The sequence below is a fragment of the Salminus brasiliensis genome, chromosome 17 (genome assembly GCF_030463535.1).
Source record: "Salminus brasiliensis chromosome 17, fSalBra1.hap2, whole genome shotgun sequence".
In the NCBI taxonomy this organism is placed as follows: Eukaryota; Metazoa; Chordata; class Actinopteri; order Characiformes; family Bryconidae; genus Salminus; species Salminus brasiliensis.
The window spans coordinates 16,254,910-16,271,255 of NC_132894.1; the positions used below are offsets into that span (position 1 = coordinate 16,254,910).

The 16,346-nt window shown below is 38.3% G+C and overlaps 1 protein-coding gene across 1 annotated transcript in view; it reads right to left on the reverse strand.

Annotated features, from left to right (window-relative positions):
• Window positions 1-16,346, reverse strand: part of LOC140538535 (inactive N-acetylated-alpha-linked acidic dipeptidase-like protein 2) — a 241,648-nt gene that overhangs the window by 54,937 nt on the left and 170,365 nt on the right. The window lies entirely within an intron of this gene.

The following is a 16,346-nucleotide window of genomic DNA, read 5'->3' on the forward strand; positions in this document are numbered from 1 at the left end:
GTTTTCTACCAGGAGGCACCTTCCAGAATGAAAGGAGGTTTTAGAAGGTTTTGACATGAGTGAGTCACAAAAGCCATGAGTCACCAGTCTGAATAAAGAAAAGATATCCCTGTTTATACCCCTATTTTTATGGTCTTTTATTTTCTATTTTATCCCCTCCCTCGGGTTGTCTGTTACCTATATTTCTGAAATACAGAACAATGTATTGTTGCTGTCATGCAAAACCCTCTCCATTTTTGCTGTTTTTGACTTTCTGACATACTTTACATTGTATCAAAGTTGCCTGATGAAAGGACCAATAGAAATACTTAAAAATGACTTGGAATATTTTTTACATTGACTTTCATTAAAGTTAAAAAGGTTTTTTCTTCCTCCTGTGAAGCTGTTTCAGAGAACGTTACAACAGTAACAATATGCTTTTTCTTCCACACAATCATGCTTGTATTTATATAATGTTAGGATGTGGTGTTTTACACACCGGCCAGCCAACACAAATCTTCACAAATCTGCAGTGGTATCTGGGATATATTAAAGAGCAGGTACAGTCAGTTATTGTAGTCGATGTGTTAAAAGCAGGGAAATTAGCAAGCATCAGGATCTAAGCCACTTTGACTGGGTCAGAGCATCTTTGAAACATCAGGCAGGTCTTGTTTTTTTCTGGTATGTAGTGGTCAGGTGGTCAGTACCTACCAAAAGTACTCTGGATAACTGGTGACAGGGTGATGGGCACCTAAGGCTCATTAATGTGATCCATGGAGGCCCCACCTTAACAGGGATGAGGCTCTGCTGCTAACATCTTGGTGCCAGATATCACAGGACACCTCTCTCAAGTCTTGTGGAGCCTCAAATGGTCAGATTTGCTGTGGCAGCACACGAGGGAGCTACTTAATTTTACTCTAAAATATATATATATATATATATATATATATATATAAAACACTCTGCAGAATGTTCCGGTGGCATCTCTTCTACCCTAATCTTTTTATTTGTAATTTTGACTTACAGCTCCACTGTCCTCAAATGCATAACTGGCCCATAAAATGACAATGTATTGTTTGTTTGTTCTTTATATTGTTGCTATCATGCAAAAATCTTGTTTCTTCAAAATGGTAACTTTAGGAAATAAACTTCAACTTGGAATGAAAATCAAATATATTTGCAAAGAAACTGAATTAAATTATGTCAAAAAGTGAAAAACGTGTGACAGTGACAATATATATTTTACTGTTCAATTTTTTATACTACTAAATGCTTAATGCCAAGATCAATATTTTGCATTTCCCAGATGTCTAAGGCTGTTGTAAGTTGCTAAATATGTAAAGAGTGAAACCCTTTTTTGGCACTTTGAGTTGCTATAATTCAGTGTAAAACCTTTGCCTTTACTAAAGAACCCTTCAAGAACTATTTTTAAAAGTGTACTTATAACTCATACTCAAGAGCTTGTGGGATTGATTGGTACTGTCCAATATTCAGACCAAATATGCGATTGGCAATTGTATGGAAGCTGAACCTGAAAACCTGAAAACCTACGTGCGTGGATATAATGTTTGTCTGGCATTTTTTTCTGTCACTGTGTTTTTATCTGTCTCAAACTAACGTGCCTCTTGGGGAAAAGCAGAGTAAACATTTAACGCTTAATCTGATACCACTATCAACAGTCCATCACTTAGCCCAGTACATCAGTGAGTATCAGTGAGTAGCGATACTGAGCGCCACAGTGCAGCTCTGCACAAAAACCCATGGGCTCTTACAGCTAGTGTTTGGAGTTTGACAGTGTTTTAAATGTAACTGATTCCAAAAAACAAAGGACATTTTATCTTGAGAGACAGTGCACCCAACAAAAGCACTGCCCGATGGCGCAATGCAAACTATGATCGGTAATTATATCGGCCCCAAAACTGATCGGTCCTTCTCTATCATATACTTAATTCATCTTTTAGTAAACCTCTAGAGACCTTCATTTTTTTTGCCTTTTCTAGTGTCATGCCAAACAGTTAACACTTAACAGTTTCCTATTAAGCATTTTATAAAAACATGTTTGCCCCCTCAAAGACCCTTGAAAAAACCCAAACCCTTGAATGACCCAGAGGGAACCAAAAACACATCAGTGTGATTGGCATTTCATGTAGTTATTAGAAGAAGATATTTACACCCAATTCTCTTGTGTGAAAAAGTCATTACCCTCTTCCTTTCAATAGCTGGTGACACTCCCCTTAGCAACAATAACTGCTACCAAACACTTTCTGTAGTTGTTAATTAGTCTCTCACAATGCTGTGGAGGAATTCTGGCCCATGCCTTCTTGCAGAACTGCTTCAGCTCAGGGACATTTTTAGACGTTCGAGCATGAACTGTATGGCACAATATTTCAATAGGGTTCAAGTCGGGAAGTTTTTTACCTTTACCTTTTCCATTTTTAACCATTGCCAGGTAGACTTGTTTGTGTGATTTGGATCAATGTCTTGTTGCAAGGCCCAACTGCACTATAGCTTCAGCTCATAGACAAGACATTCTCTGAAAGATTTCAGAATTCAGACAGGGGCAAACCCCTTTTCACAGCACTGTAGGCAAAATAAAGTTCAACTTCATCAATAAACATTAAAGTTCAATTCATAGGACTGACCCAGAAACCCCTGCACATTTAAAAAAAGCTAACTATCCAGTATCTTTGTTACTGTGGTATAGATAAAATGTCATTCTACCATATATATAAATGTTGAGTAGAAACTGCTAAAAGTACATGGATCCATAGCATCAAAACTGAGCATCCATCTGGCGTAAATGGATTGTTGACTTTATCTTATCTTTATTATCTTTTTTTTTTCCAACCAAGCTTCTTTAATATGACATTTCTCAATTTTGATTGTTGTGTTGAGAATGGCCTCTGCCCTTACCACACCTGAACCACCAGCAGTATTAGCTAGGTGTTGTTTGACAAAAAATGTTTGACAGCAACACAAACCAGGAGCCAAAAGACAATATGTTTTGAAAAGACATCCTAGGGTTTGGCACGAGTTAAAAAGGCAAGGGTGCCACGAGACACCCACCAAATGATGTGTTTTTCCCCCTCACACCCCTTCCCTCCCTCCCTCCCCCTATCCCTTTCTCCCCCCTCTTCCTTTGTACTGGCCATGCAGAGTGGGACAACAAAGACAGATCCGCATAGAAGATTAGAAGCATTAGATGCAGCGCCACACTGCCCACACCACTCTTCATCTCTCTGAAAAACAGACCTTGATGTTTTTGAAGCACAATGGCTCGCCAGGGACCATTACTCAAACATTTGTGAGGAGCCATCTTGCATCGCTTGATACATATGATCTCAGACAAACAAATGGCAGCAGAGGACATTTTCCATAATAATCCCTTTACTGTAATAATACTCTTATGGCAGTCTGATTGTTCATCAAAAGTCATTTTCCACAAAAGTGTGTCCCCCCTTATGGAGCTGTTCAGTTACAGGAGTGCTGAAACCAGGCTCTTCATGGGCCAATTTGAATAAAACTCCATTACTCGACTGAGATCTGAGAGCAGACCAAAAGCCCTCAAGATGGCTTGTGAGGAAAATGGCCTAATCTCCTGACCTAGGTGAAGTGTGCCTGGGACTGTGCGCTGAGGTTGCTCAGGGCTTCATCCTTGGCCCAGTCGACCTGTCTGTATCCCTGCGCTAAACTTCTGGGGACCATGGGGCTTTAAAGAGTATTGGATTCTGTTGCGTGCTGATGCAGAACCAGCTTTATTGTCATCAGATCTCAGAACAGTATGACAGGGCAATTGCTGCCAACATATACAGGGCTTACCAAGAAATGACTGCTATAAGCTTATGTATTCTGACAGCTGGTCCTCACTGCACAGCTGCAGCTACACAAACACCCAGCAAAAACTGCTCCAATTTAATCTTCAGACAAACAAACGGCATGTTATTGCTGGAGTGGCCAATCCATGGCCAAATCTCCAACAAGCAATTAAAATCCAACAGCCGAACATTATCATTTAGAGTCGTAATAAAACATGTGCTTTGTAATATTGAGTGCTGCTGAGCAAAAAGGATGCTAAAATGTACTCATTTATAAGTCTAACAACATTGTTATATATAAGGATTAAATGAAGACTATAAATAGGGTAACTTTTACTAAATCAGAAGGATCCCTGATCCCACATATACCCGACAAAAATAAGAATGCTGGGGCTCTGAGTGGCTCAGCAGTCTAATGCACTACTACTATGGCCCAGGGGTCATTAGCTGGAATCATGAGCCATGCTGCTTTGGCATCAGCGGCCGAAGTTCAAGAGAGCACAATTGGCTTGACTCTCCCTTGGGGTGTGTAGATGGCGCTCTCACCCCTCATCACTCTTAAGCGATGTTGGCTGGCACAGGTGTCTGTTAGGTGGTGCGGCGGAGCTGGGGGCCCAATGCTTTCCTTTGAGAGCGCTGGCTGCTTGGCGATGACGCACCGGCGGCAGTTCCGTTAATGAAAGGTGTGAGTGTAAATATCGACATAACAGGTTTCTAACTGGTTCTATTATACCCATTAATTTGTATAAAACCTTTACACCATACGTTACCTCGCTCTGCATGTAACTGTCTACTTTGAACAGAATACAATTATATGTGTTTTAGGCCGAAACTTACAGACAACTCAGGCAATGTATTAGTTACCATTTAAATGAATTACTGTGATGCAGATTTTAGAGCTACTAAACTTCCTTATGCCTGGTTTCTATCCCCATTAATGTTTTACATCAAACCACTTAACTCCTAATGACACACTATGAGGATTTTCTTTACTAACTGATAAAAACCTCCTTTAGATTCTTCGGGGAACTAAAAGTAAATCTTCTTTGGCATTGCCCCAAGAACCCTTTTTGGCTCCAAGAATCCTTCCTGGCCATCTGTAAAGTACCAAAAGCATATGTACTTAATAGCCATGGCTGAGGTCAGATAGCACAAGCTGAGCTGTGTTTAACTTGATTGTACTCTCCATTTGAGACAGCTGCCAGGGATCTGCAGCAGGCAAATGGCTTACACTTCACTCAGGGATGAGCATTCTTCGCTCGCTTGCAATACATCCTCTGAAATAGACATGCAGAGCACTTAACACACACATAAAACATATTAGTGCTTGTGAGGCTGCAGGCTGTGGGGTGCCAGAGCTCACCAGAGGGGGTGCTACGCCATGTGCGTAGAGTGGGACAGGGCCAAGCAGCCAGTTGGAGCTGTTGGCGGATAGCAGCAGCATGGCGAAATAATCACGGTCTCGCTGTCACGGCGAGCGGGACACACACTGTTTATGTAAGCTGGAAAATGAGGCTTTGAATGGAGTAATCAGCGTGAGGCTATATATCAGCCTGCTCCAAAAAGTCTGGCTTTGAAGCGCGGGACAGCATGCTCGGAGCTGTTCAGCTCAACATCATCTCCCAGCAACCAGAACTAATGTTCTATTGTTGGCAACAAGCAGTATGAATATTCATCCACAATGAGAGAGCAATAAGCAGAGGTGCTAAACAGTGTGGAGGGCTGAGGGAGGGGAACCGGGGGGGGGGGGGGGGATCAGCTGTCACTTTATGCAGCTATCAGTAATTTCATCAACCACACACCTCAAAGGAAAAAAAAAGATCCATTAAATTACTGATTTAGCTGTTCAAGGGCAAAAAGAAAACGGCTTCTCCTGAAATCTAGCACACTGCACAACTTCCTAAATGGTTCTTGCTTGCAGTTAAAGGATAAGCATTTAATATGGAACAGTATCTTAAAATGATGTGATTCTTTACACTGTAACAATGTTCAAATTTCCAGAACCTTACAAAATTTACAGAATCTTCTACAAGCCAAAAATAGTTTTACAATACAAATACATCTTATTTGGAGTCAAATACATCTCATGTAGAGTCAAATGAAAGGTTTCAGCACAACAAATGACGTTTGTGATGTGTTTATAAGACATTAACAGAAAAAAATATAAAGTTATGCAAGCTCACACATTTGTAGAACAATTTTGAAAGAATTGTTTGCCAGATTTGAAAAAAAAAAAAAGATAAATAAATGATTTTTCTCATTTTGGAATTTGTATCTCAAACTACAATGGGCAACAACTGTAAAAGTTATGTTATTTTATTTATCTTACACAAAGATACTGTTTAAACATTCTAGGCAGTGAAATAAATTAATGTATTTTTTATCTTTTTTACCTGAAAGAACAGTATTAAGGCCATTATGTTTTCAGTACCGTTATTGATGTGTTAGTTAGAAGAACACTGGTTTGCTTGCTGACTTCTCTGTGCTCTTCAGCCACTGTATGGATTTGTTGTTTCAGCAGAAGCTCACCTGATTTCATTTAATGCAGGATTGATTAGATAAACCAGGCATTAGATGGGAACTGTAAATACTCAACTTCCTCAAGGAAAGGTTTGTCAATGGTCAAGCAAACGCACATGCAAAATCCCAATGAATTGATGTGATTATTGGAATTTATTGCAATGGTAGTGATGTTTTTGAACAAATAAGCAGAGAAATTAAGCTTCATGTATTATTTAACTTTTGTTAAGTAATACATTTTATTTTTCCAATAGTCAGATTTGGCATGGACGAGTGAGTGAATGGGTGTATGGATGGATGGATGGATGGATCTTAATTTTGTCGAACACAAAATGGTAAATTTCGTCTTGTGTAAGTGGTGATATTTTCCTTTCCATTTTATGTTAAGATGTTTTTTGTTATATGCTAACAAAAAGCATGTAAATATATCCCCTAGTTTCTTCTAAATACTGTTATATCTTAGTTTTTTGGCTTACCTTTATTATATTAAAATATACTTAAACTATGTACACAATTAATGACAGCTGACAAGTGACTCTAAATGCCAATAGACCAAACTTACAAAGGCAAATAGCAAGCAAAATCAACATAACAAGCCTAAAACATGCTGCATGATGAAAAGGACTGAGGAATTTATGCTCATCAAAGAGCAATTATCATTGGTACTTCGTGATTAACACAGACATAAATGGAGACATTAAGCCTTCTGGAGAGGTACGTTCCTGCACGTTTCTCCTCCAACACAAATCTAACACATTCAGCTAATCAAGAACTTCTAAAGGCAATCATTAGATGAATCAGGTGGGGGTCAATTAGAGTTGGAGCGAAAGTCTGCAAGAAGTTACATCTCCATACGGAGGGTTGGTAACCATTGTGTTTACATCTACTGTTACTCGTCAGGGGTGTTAATTGCTGGTTTGTGATGACAGAATAATTAAACAATGGCTAAGGTGTGATTAAATTACTGTATATGTTACCATATAGTTAAAACCCAAGGATATTTTTCTAACGGGCTCCCTTTGGAGACCAAGTAAACATCTGGGTTTGTTGATATTTGCTGCGTTGGTGTGCTTTGGACTCTTGAGCCAAGATAGCTGGCTTACAGGCTCAGATGTTGTAGAAGATTAGAAGATTTTTTATGTGCTCAGTCAAGTATGTCAGACTGGGACTGGAACATCTCAATTCTGCAAGATGATAGAAAAATGGTTGGGTAACAATGATCAAAACTCTACAGATGGGTCTGTTCTAACCAGGCCTGGTGGGTTTAAGTGAGCAATTAGGGGGAGATGCTGAGATGAGCTGAGTTAATGATCTCTTTGAATTCCCCTCTAATCTACACCCAGCAGAATTTATCTGATCAATCAGCAGGAAGCCATAGAGGAACTGAGGTGGGCGGCCATTCTGTCTGCTTTTTTAGACCCGGGCAGGGAAGACTGATCAATTAAGGCTGCGAGAGCTGTATGTATTTCCATTTCATTGCTTTGGGATTTCCCAACTAAGGTGAGCTTATTGAGTAAGGCTCTTTGGAATAGGGCACAGAAGACTTTATTATAATAAAGTAATTTAGATGACTTTATTAAAAAAAAATAAAGGGCTTTTACTAGAAGGATTGTGCTGACCAATGTGCTCAGTTTAGCATTATCCATTGCAAAAAGAGCAGCATTTGTCTGAAATGCCACAATTCTAGAGGACACGTCATTGTGCTCATCGGGGCTACAGTGGCTCAGTAAATTACTAATACCTGGGTTTGCTGAGCTGCCACTGTTGGGTCCTTGAGAAAGGCCCTTAACCCTCTCTGCTGCCTGAGTGATGCAGCAAAGGGTGACCACCACTCTGGGCCTGTGTGCTCACTGTTTCACTGTTAGTAGAGTGAACATGGGTGTTCATTGCACAGATGAGTTAAAGGTGGAGGTCGAATTCTGTGTCCAACACAAAAGGGTGAATGTCTTTGTCTTGTGTGAGTGGTGATATTTACATTTATGTTTTATGTTAAGTTTGTAATGTCTGTATGCTGACTATGACATTATTTAATTGAATGCATTAATTAATGTATGCTGACTACAACATTATTTAATTTAATGCATTAATTAATGTAAGTTTCTACAAATGGTTTTTAAATTTGCATCCTCGTTCCAGTTCCTATCATCTAGGTATGCTGCTACAGCATGATGCTACCAAAGACAGGGCAAAACCTTAGAAAGTTGCACCTGTGCTGTAGATTGTCAAGTAAATAGAATAACTAAGGCATACATGCATTTTGTGAGATTTGAATCCAGAAGGCAGAGTTAATCCAGGAGTATCTGGGAGGCACAAAAACCAAATGAGGTCCATTTGGGACACCAGTCCTTCAGGTCATTTCAAGCCTGTAGCTTTTAAAGATAAACATGCCAACGCGATTACCATCGAGCCTGTAGCTTTTTCTCTCTGCAGATGTGGAGAGAGTAGTTGGATTGGGAAATATCTAGCTCAGCTCTCAGCTTTCAGCTCTCAGACTAAGAAGATGCTGGCTATGCCTAACTTGAGAGGGTTGAGAGGGCTGTGGTCAGCAGGGATGAGCAGATCAATACTGAAGTATTGATATTTCTGATTCTGACTTTTTCTTTCATGAATTGGTCCTTGAATGAACATACACTTTTATAGCTTCAATTATTTTCAGGAGAATTCCCTTCAGTTTTTCAAAGTAAACTGGCAGGAGATTTTTACCACTTAAGTTTAGAATCTCACCATCCAAGAAATTCAATCCAAATGTTCAGTGATGCTAAGGTCTGGACTCTGAGACAGTCAGTATATTACTCAGAAAATACAAGCCGCTTTAGCAGTTTGGCAAATGTTAATTTCTTTTCTCAGTAAGGGGTTCTTGATCATTGTACATACATTGTTTTAGACTCACAGAGTTAAGCTTTCTTTTTACTGTAAAATGACAAAGAGAAACACCTTTAGATGTTTTCTGATCTGAAGCAAGAGCAGAGCTTTTCTCCTGCCCAAGAGCAAAGCTTTAATTACTGTAAATAGCAAGTGTTTTCTTTAACCACTAATCGGAAATTTTAACTTGAATGGACAACCTGACAATTTTTTTTTAGAAATCAAGCTTACAGGAAAATATTAATAGCAGATGTTGTTTACAAGTGTGTCAATAATTGATCAATTCAGACATCCGTATTGGAAACAGCAAATAATTGCAGGGAATCGTAAATGCTGCACACTCCTACCACTCCTCATACACACAGGAGTGAACGCTCTGCTGTAATGACAGATCATATAGAGTTATTTCAGTCCACTAAATAGCTGGGCCTTTGGATGTGTTTTTCATGTAGTTCAGAAGCTTTCCGATGTCCACACTTACTGGGTTTCACTATAAAAATGACAAGGATGTGATTTAGTGAATTTAGTGATTTTTCAAATTTTAAATGTTATGTTACTTTTTAATATAAGTATGGCATTCATTCTAGTTCCTGAGGGCCTGACCAATGGGCACTGGAAATTAGTACATTGGACATTAGCCCTGGCACTACTTATTTTCAGTTTTTTGAGCTTACTATCCCATCAATTCTACTTTTGCAGTGGAAGAAAAACCTAATTGTGTGTAATTAACCAGCTTAAGCTTTTGAAATTCCATGTGAGCTTCAATACAGTGGGAGGCTTTATAGAAGATTAATAAACATTAACCCGTGAGCTAATGAAGATCATAAACAATACATAAACAGTACTCATTAAATCAGTAATTCTTATTGTAAAATAAAGAATCACAGAGTCCGCTCCCTGAACTAAATAATGGCAATGCATGGTGAGATGTCAAAATGCATTCAACATTACAATGGAAATCTCACAAGCCCCCTTCTTTTAGTTCCTGGCTCACAGACATGATGTTCTTTCCAAAGATGGAAAAAAGTAAGCATACTTTGCGTGGATCAACAGACAAATTTACTACTTATTGGAAAACCTTTATGGAATATTTAAAATCTCTGTCAGACCTCCCCACATAGTAATTATTATAGGAATCACAAATGACTGCTACATACTAAGGTTTATAAATATAAGGTAGCTTCAGGATAAAAAACAGTAAATCTACCATGTCATTTCTTTTACAAATTGTATATGTTGTATTTCTGTATTTTCAGCTCTGTATATATATATATATATATATATATATATATATATATATATATATATATAGAAAATGTAGGTTTAAATACTTTTGTGACTGTATACTCATCTCTTAAAATGTCACTTCCAGTTGGTGTAACGGGTGTTTGTTCATTGTAAATTGTAAAATGTAACAAACAAAATGCACTCAATATGACATGTTGCAAATGTTAGGGTCCAGAGCTTCTAAGTAGTTCACAAGTAAACTCACAAGCCAACTCCAGTTTAAGCCGTAAACACAGATATTATACGATATGTGTATAAAATGTGAAATGTGAAAAAAAGAGTCACTTTTCCCTCTTAGTACATACGCATTTAAGATATGGTTGCATCAAATACTGGAGGTTGGAGAAATTAGAAGTGTGACTGTACATACTAGTTAAATTTTTTTTTCCAACATTTTTCCAACCAAGTATATATTTGTGGCAGTGTCAGTTTAACTCTACAGTTATATGAATACTTAGTTAGTCTCAGAAACCAGACTGAATGTTGGAGGGATGCTGGTCGGCACAAGTGTCTGCTAGCTGGGTACCCAGCAACTATTTCCGAACGCACTGTTTGCCCGGAGATGTTGAAATGGCAGCAGTTTGAAAAGAAACAGTGGCTGGTTGTGCACGTGTCAGGCCTTAAAAATCCCACAAAAACAAACAACAAAAAAAGCATTCAAACATGTCTGACAGGCAGTGCGAATCGCCAAGAACACAGACAGCTCCCAAACTATTATTAATTAATTATTATTAATTATATGATTGTAACAGGTGTCTTTGTCTTGCCCTTGTGCTTTCCCTTCCTAGTCTGTGTCTCTGTTTTTCCCTGCCATGTGCACATCAGCACATGGCTCTGTTAATGTTTGTTTCTGGCCTCCACCTTAGCCACACCTAGTGATTAGTGTTCCCACCTGTGTCTTCTTTGTATCCATGCCATCTTGTTAGTCTTAGGTGTTGCTTGTTGGTCCTTGTACCCCTTTGTTTTAGCTTTCCTTTGTCTGGTCTTGTGCATGTTCATGTGTTTCTGTGTTCATGTCAGTTTGAGGTTTGTTAACTTGGCCTGTTTGCTTGTTCCTTTAGTTAGTAGTACAGTGTTTCTATCTTTAGTTAAGTTTTAGTGTTTGTTGTCTTTGAATCTTGTTCACTTCATTCGGTATTGTGTTCAAGAAATCCTGCGCGTATGTTCACCTTACCGTGACAATTATCATTATATGAGTGCCATAAAACTTAAGAGGGCGATAGTATTGTTTATCACATTATATTATTTCTGCCATAATATAAGGTCCAAAAATAAAAAAGCCATTTCCAATGACTTAGTAAACGATAGAGCCATTTTTTTGTTTTTGGGGGACTATATAAAAAACCCTATTGAGTTTTTATAGAATCATTTTACAACATTTGTTTAAAGTTGTTTTGGTTCTATGTAAGGTATAGCCATTGTTTTTTTTTTTTTGTTTTTTTTTTACTAATGAACCTTTAAAGAATCCTATTTGTTCAAAAGTGATGATGTCTATTTGCAAATCGTTTTTTTTTTTTGTTACACATGAGGATTGTCTCTCTTCATTCTTGCAAAAGTGTAGTTATTTTTGCCTTTTGCCACTCGTGTTTTGCCTTTTTTGGCACCATAAACCTGTCATCTCACATCAGCATCAAAATGCTGCAAGAAGTGACTCCATTTGTGGAGCAATATATGTATCAGTTTACGCTCTTTTAGCTTTCAGAGCTCCTCCAGTGTTTTATTGTGACACATACTGCATTGATGTTCAGTGTTATTACTTCCCGAGGTCTCTTAGTAAAATTACAGTAGAATATTCCACTGGGAAAGAACTTCAGAAAGTCAACATAGTCTCCAGACCCCCTTTTCTGTTGAGGCCACTGTTTCACTGCATCTTCTAAACCCTGTACCTCACAGCAAAGCTGCTATGTAGTCCAGTGTGCATTTTGCGTAATAACTGGATGTTAGTGTCAGACACACTGTAAATTGTGTTTTGTGACCGCATTTACATTGAGCCTCATCACTGTCTATTTCTTCTTGCAACAGTGTAGCGATTTTGCCTTCTGCCACATGTGATTGTCTTCTTTGGCACCATAAACCTGTCAGCATCAAAATGTTGCAAGAAGTGACTCTATTTGTGGAGCAATGTATGTATCAGTGGCGCAGTGTATGCACTCACTTGAACAGGCCAATATCAGGCCAATAATTGGGCCAGGCTTAGCTCGACTACAACATTAATCGAACTATGACAATTGAACCATGCTGTTTACATGATCTTAGCTTAATTAGACCATCGGTCTTAGTCAGACTAATATTGAACCAATCTCAGAGTGCATGCAAACAGAGTCAATAGGAGCAACCCTAAAACCACTGGTTCCTAATCTCGGTATTGGGGGCCGCATACTGTGCACATTTTCAAGCACTTTCCCTCACCTAGACTACTTGATTCAGCTCAGTACCCAATGAACAAGCTTGTTGTGTGTGTTAAGGTGTTTTAGAGTAGGGAAAGATTGGGAACCTTGGAGCTAGACAGAGGCACAGACCTTTAGGACATGCTGAAAGAATATTTGCCAAAAGAATAACATTATTGTAGCTTCCAGAACTCCCCCAGTGTTTTATTGTGACACATTCTGCACAGATGCTCTGTATTATTGCTTCCGGTTTAGTAGAAACACAGTAGAATATTCTGATGGGAAAGAAAGCCAAGTCCTATATGCATTTAGTGTAATTAGCTAGCTACAGATTTAGCAGACTGAATGTTAAATGTGAGTGTATTTTGTACATTTATATACACCTGGTCTGGAAGGTACAGTTAAATTTAACAGTAACAGTGGTGGCGCTGTGTTTGTTTGCATTCAGTATTCTCCTATTTTAACACTGTTTTCAAAAGGTAGAGGTTAATCCCTCATTCCATTTCCCCAGTGTATTCATTTCCCCACTGGAACACGGCCTTCCTGGCTGCACATGGGCCCAATTTATAGCAGAAGAAAATGAAACAAATATGTTTTCAGATGAGAGGATTTTCAATCTTATGGAAAGTGCTGCATCTACTTGACAGTCCTCTGAGACATGTGAGCCATAAAACAAGGGACTAAAACAAGACAGGAGAGTTCATTGCTGTTTATGTGCAGTCAGGCATGCTGTGGATAGCTTTGTTTTGCCACACATCTGAGGACTTTACTGAGGGCTCGGTTTAAAAAGTTAAAAAAGCTGTGCTTCTTTACCTATGTATACATCACTGCCTGAAATTCATAGGTAAATTGAACAGTAACAGTGGTGAAGTTGCTTTGGTGTGCATTCCTATTTTAGTATTATCCTTTTTAACACTGTTTTCAAAAGGTAGAGGTTAATCCTTTATTCCATTTCCCCAGTGTATTCATTTCCCCACTGGAACACGGCCTTCCTAGCTGCACATGGGCCCAATTTATAGCAGAAGAAAATGAAACAAATATGTTTTCAGATGAGGGGATTTTCAATCTTTTGGAAAGAGCTGCATCTACTTCACAGTCCTTTGAGACATGTAAGCCATAAAACAAGGAGAGTTCATTGCTGCTTATATGCAGTCAGGCATGCTGTGGATAGCTGTGTCAAATCTCAGGACTTAATGAGGGGTCGGTCCAAATTCAAGTTTAAGCATTGGGACATTTCTGATGCTTAAATCATGTGTTTTGTAACATGCTATGACCTTTGGTGAAGTGAGATATTAAGCAGCTTCTACTGAGAAAATTATGCTATTTTTGATTGGTCTTCGAGTAAACATTAATCATTCTAAACAGTAACAGTTTTTGTTAATCTGGAAATGAAAGGCCGTGACCTTCATTTGACTCAGTTCCTCGATGTCCATCAATAGATTCAGTGATGAATTTACAACAACCAAGGGTGTCTTCAATAGGTAGCCCATTAGCATGTCTGCTTAAAGAGAACAGTGATGTATTTGGACCAGGTCCTAACATGACAGCAAACTAAGCTGTGATGTTCACTACAGCAAGCTTTGATTGTGGTTTATATCTATAAATCTGCACAGCTGGACACTTATATGCATATGGAAAAAAATTCCAGAATATAATACCATGAATCTTTTGTAGTTTTTTTTTTATCATTCTTTTACAAATGTATGCAAATAATGTTTTTTTTTAATAATACACACAAGTACACTCAACACTTAAATATTTTAAGACTGTACTAGTCTTTACTGAAACCAAAAAGGGTTCTCTATGGTATGGAAAAAAGGTTGTATAAAGTATCATCTACAAGAGCTTTTCCTTGTGTCTGAGAATCATTTAACTAAACAAAGAACCACTTAAGCTATGGGTGGAGAGCCTCTGGCTGAATGTAGTCCTCAACTTACTTAAATGGCATGCCAGATATTTACTACATTTCTCTGGCTATAAGTTTAGGCTTTATGGAATTATTAGCTGCATCTTTCTGGTGTCAAGTAGGTCTATTTGGCAAAACCGCACTGCAAATATATTTTATTGATGTAAAAAGGAAGCAAATATGTTTACTTTGTAGGTAAACAGTAACTTTACTGAGGCAAGTTATGTGATAAAGCAACTGATCACAAAAATCCTGAGACTTAAATCTAAATCTGAGATGCCTAACCACAAGTAAAGACAAACTAAGTGGGGTAACAAATGGTGCACCTGTTATGGTGGGCTCACATAAAGAGTTGGTGGCACAATTACATTTTTTGTCTCAAGCTGAGCTATTTATTTATACGTCCCTGTTATCATTCACCAAGAAAATCTTGGCTCTCAGTCACTGCATATGAAAGAAGTTAGCATACCTGCTGTTTCTTGCATCAACTTCATTAAAGGTAGAAAACTGAACAGCCTGTTCAAGTGCATTTTTTAAGCCTGGAAGCATTACTACTCTGACGTATGTTAACTTAGCAGGGCAAACATGCTAAAAAGCCTGCATTAACTCACGGGTGCTGTCAAAAGTTGCATTGAAATGAAAAAGAAAAGTGTGGAAGAACTGTGATTTGGCGTTCCTATCGGACATCTCAAGCTTAATTGCTACATTTGTTTATCTACAGATTTCTAGATGTGAAAGCAAAATAAACTGATCTATACATTATTGCCATGCAGCTAGAATTCACTGAACTTCTGAATAAGTGTCAGCTAAAGGTCAGGCACAGCAACATGGATCTTCCACAGTTCTACAAACTAAACTATTAAACTACTAATGAATTTCTGAAGTTGAAGAAACTAGAATTGCACTGAAGATGGCAACACAGTTTGCAACCATTTATCGCTATTTTGTGCTATTTTTCTAAAAGCTGCTTAAACTTAAAACTAACCAAAATGAACCTGGTGCATGTTGCCGATGCCATTTCCACCAGATATTCCACATCTGGTCAAGAGCAAACATTATTTACTCTTGCGTATGGCTGTGGTATACTGTGCCCCTGGAGTTTGGATAGTTCTATACTGAATCACTATTTAACAGATATTTATAGCAATAAAGCAATAAAAGGTGATGAGTGATTACTCATTTACCGAAACTAAGTAACTCTTGCATTCCAAGTTCTTGTTCTTTATCTGTATTGAAAATATTAAATTGGTAAACACTGTTCCATTGACAAACACTATTGAACTAAAACTACTGGTGTGTTTAAAGTTCTGACAATATTAATAGATATGCACCACTATTAATTACTGTGTGAACTTGTAGTTCCTTGAAATTGGTAAAGGCAGCAGTTAAAATTTAAGATGCGGTCATGATGAACTTAAGCAGCACATTTCTGAGCCTCGAATCTGTTGAGCTGTCAGGAGCGACAGCGAATGTAACAGAGCTTAGTATACACCTGTACATTTCACATCCTAATCAGGAAATTACCACAACATGGGGTCACTTTGATGTGTGAGAGCCAGATGGCAAGATTTAGCTGTTTTGCGATGGTCC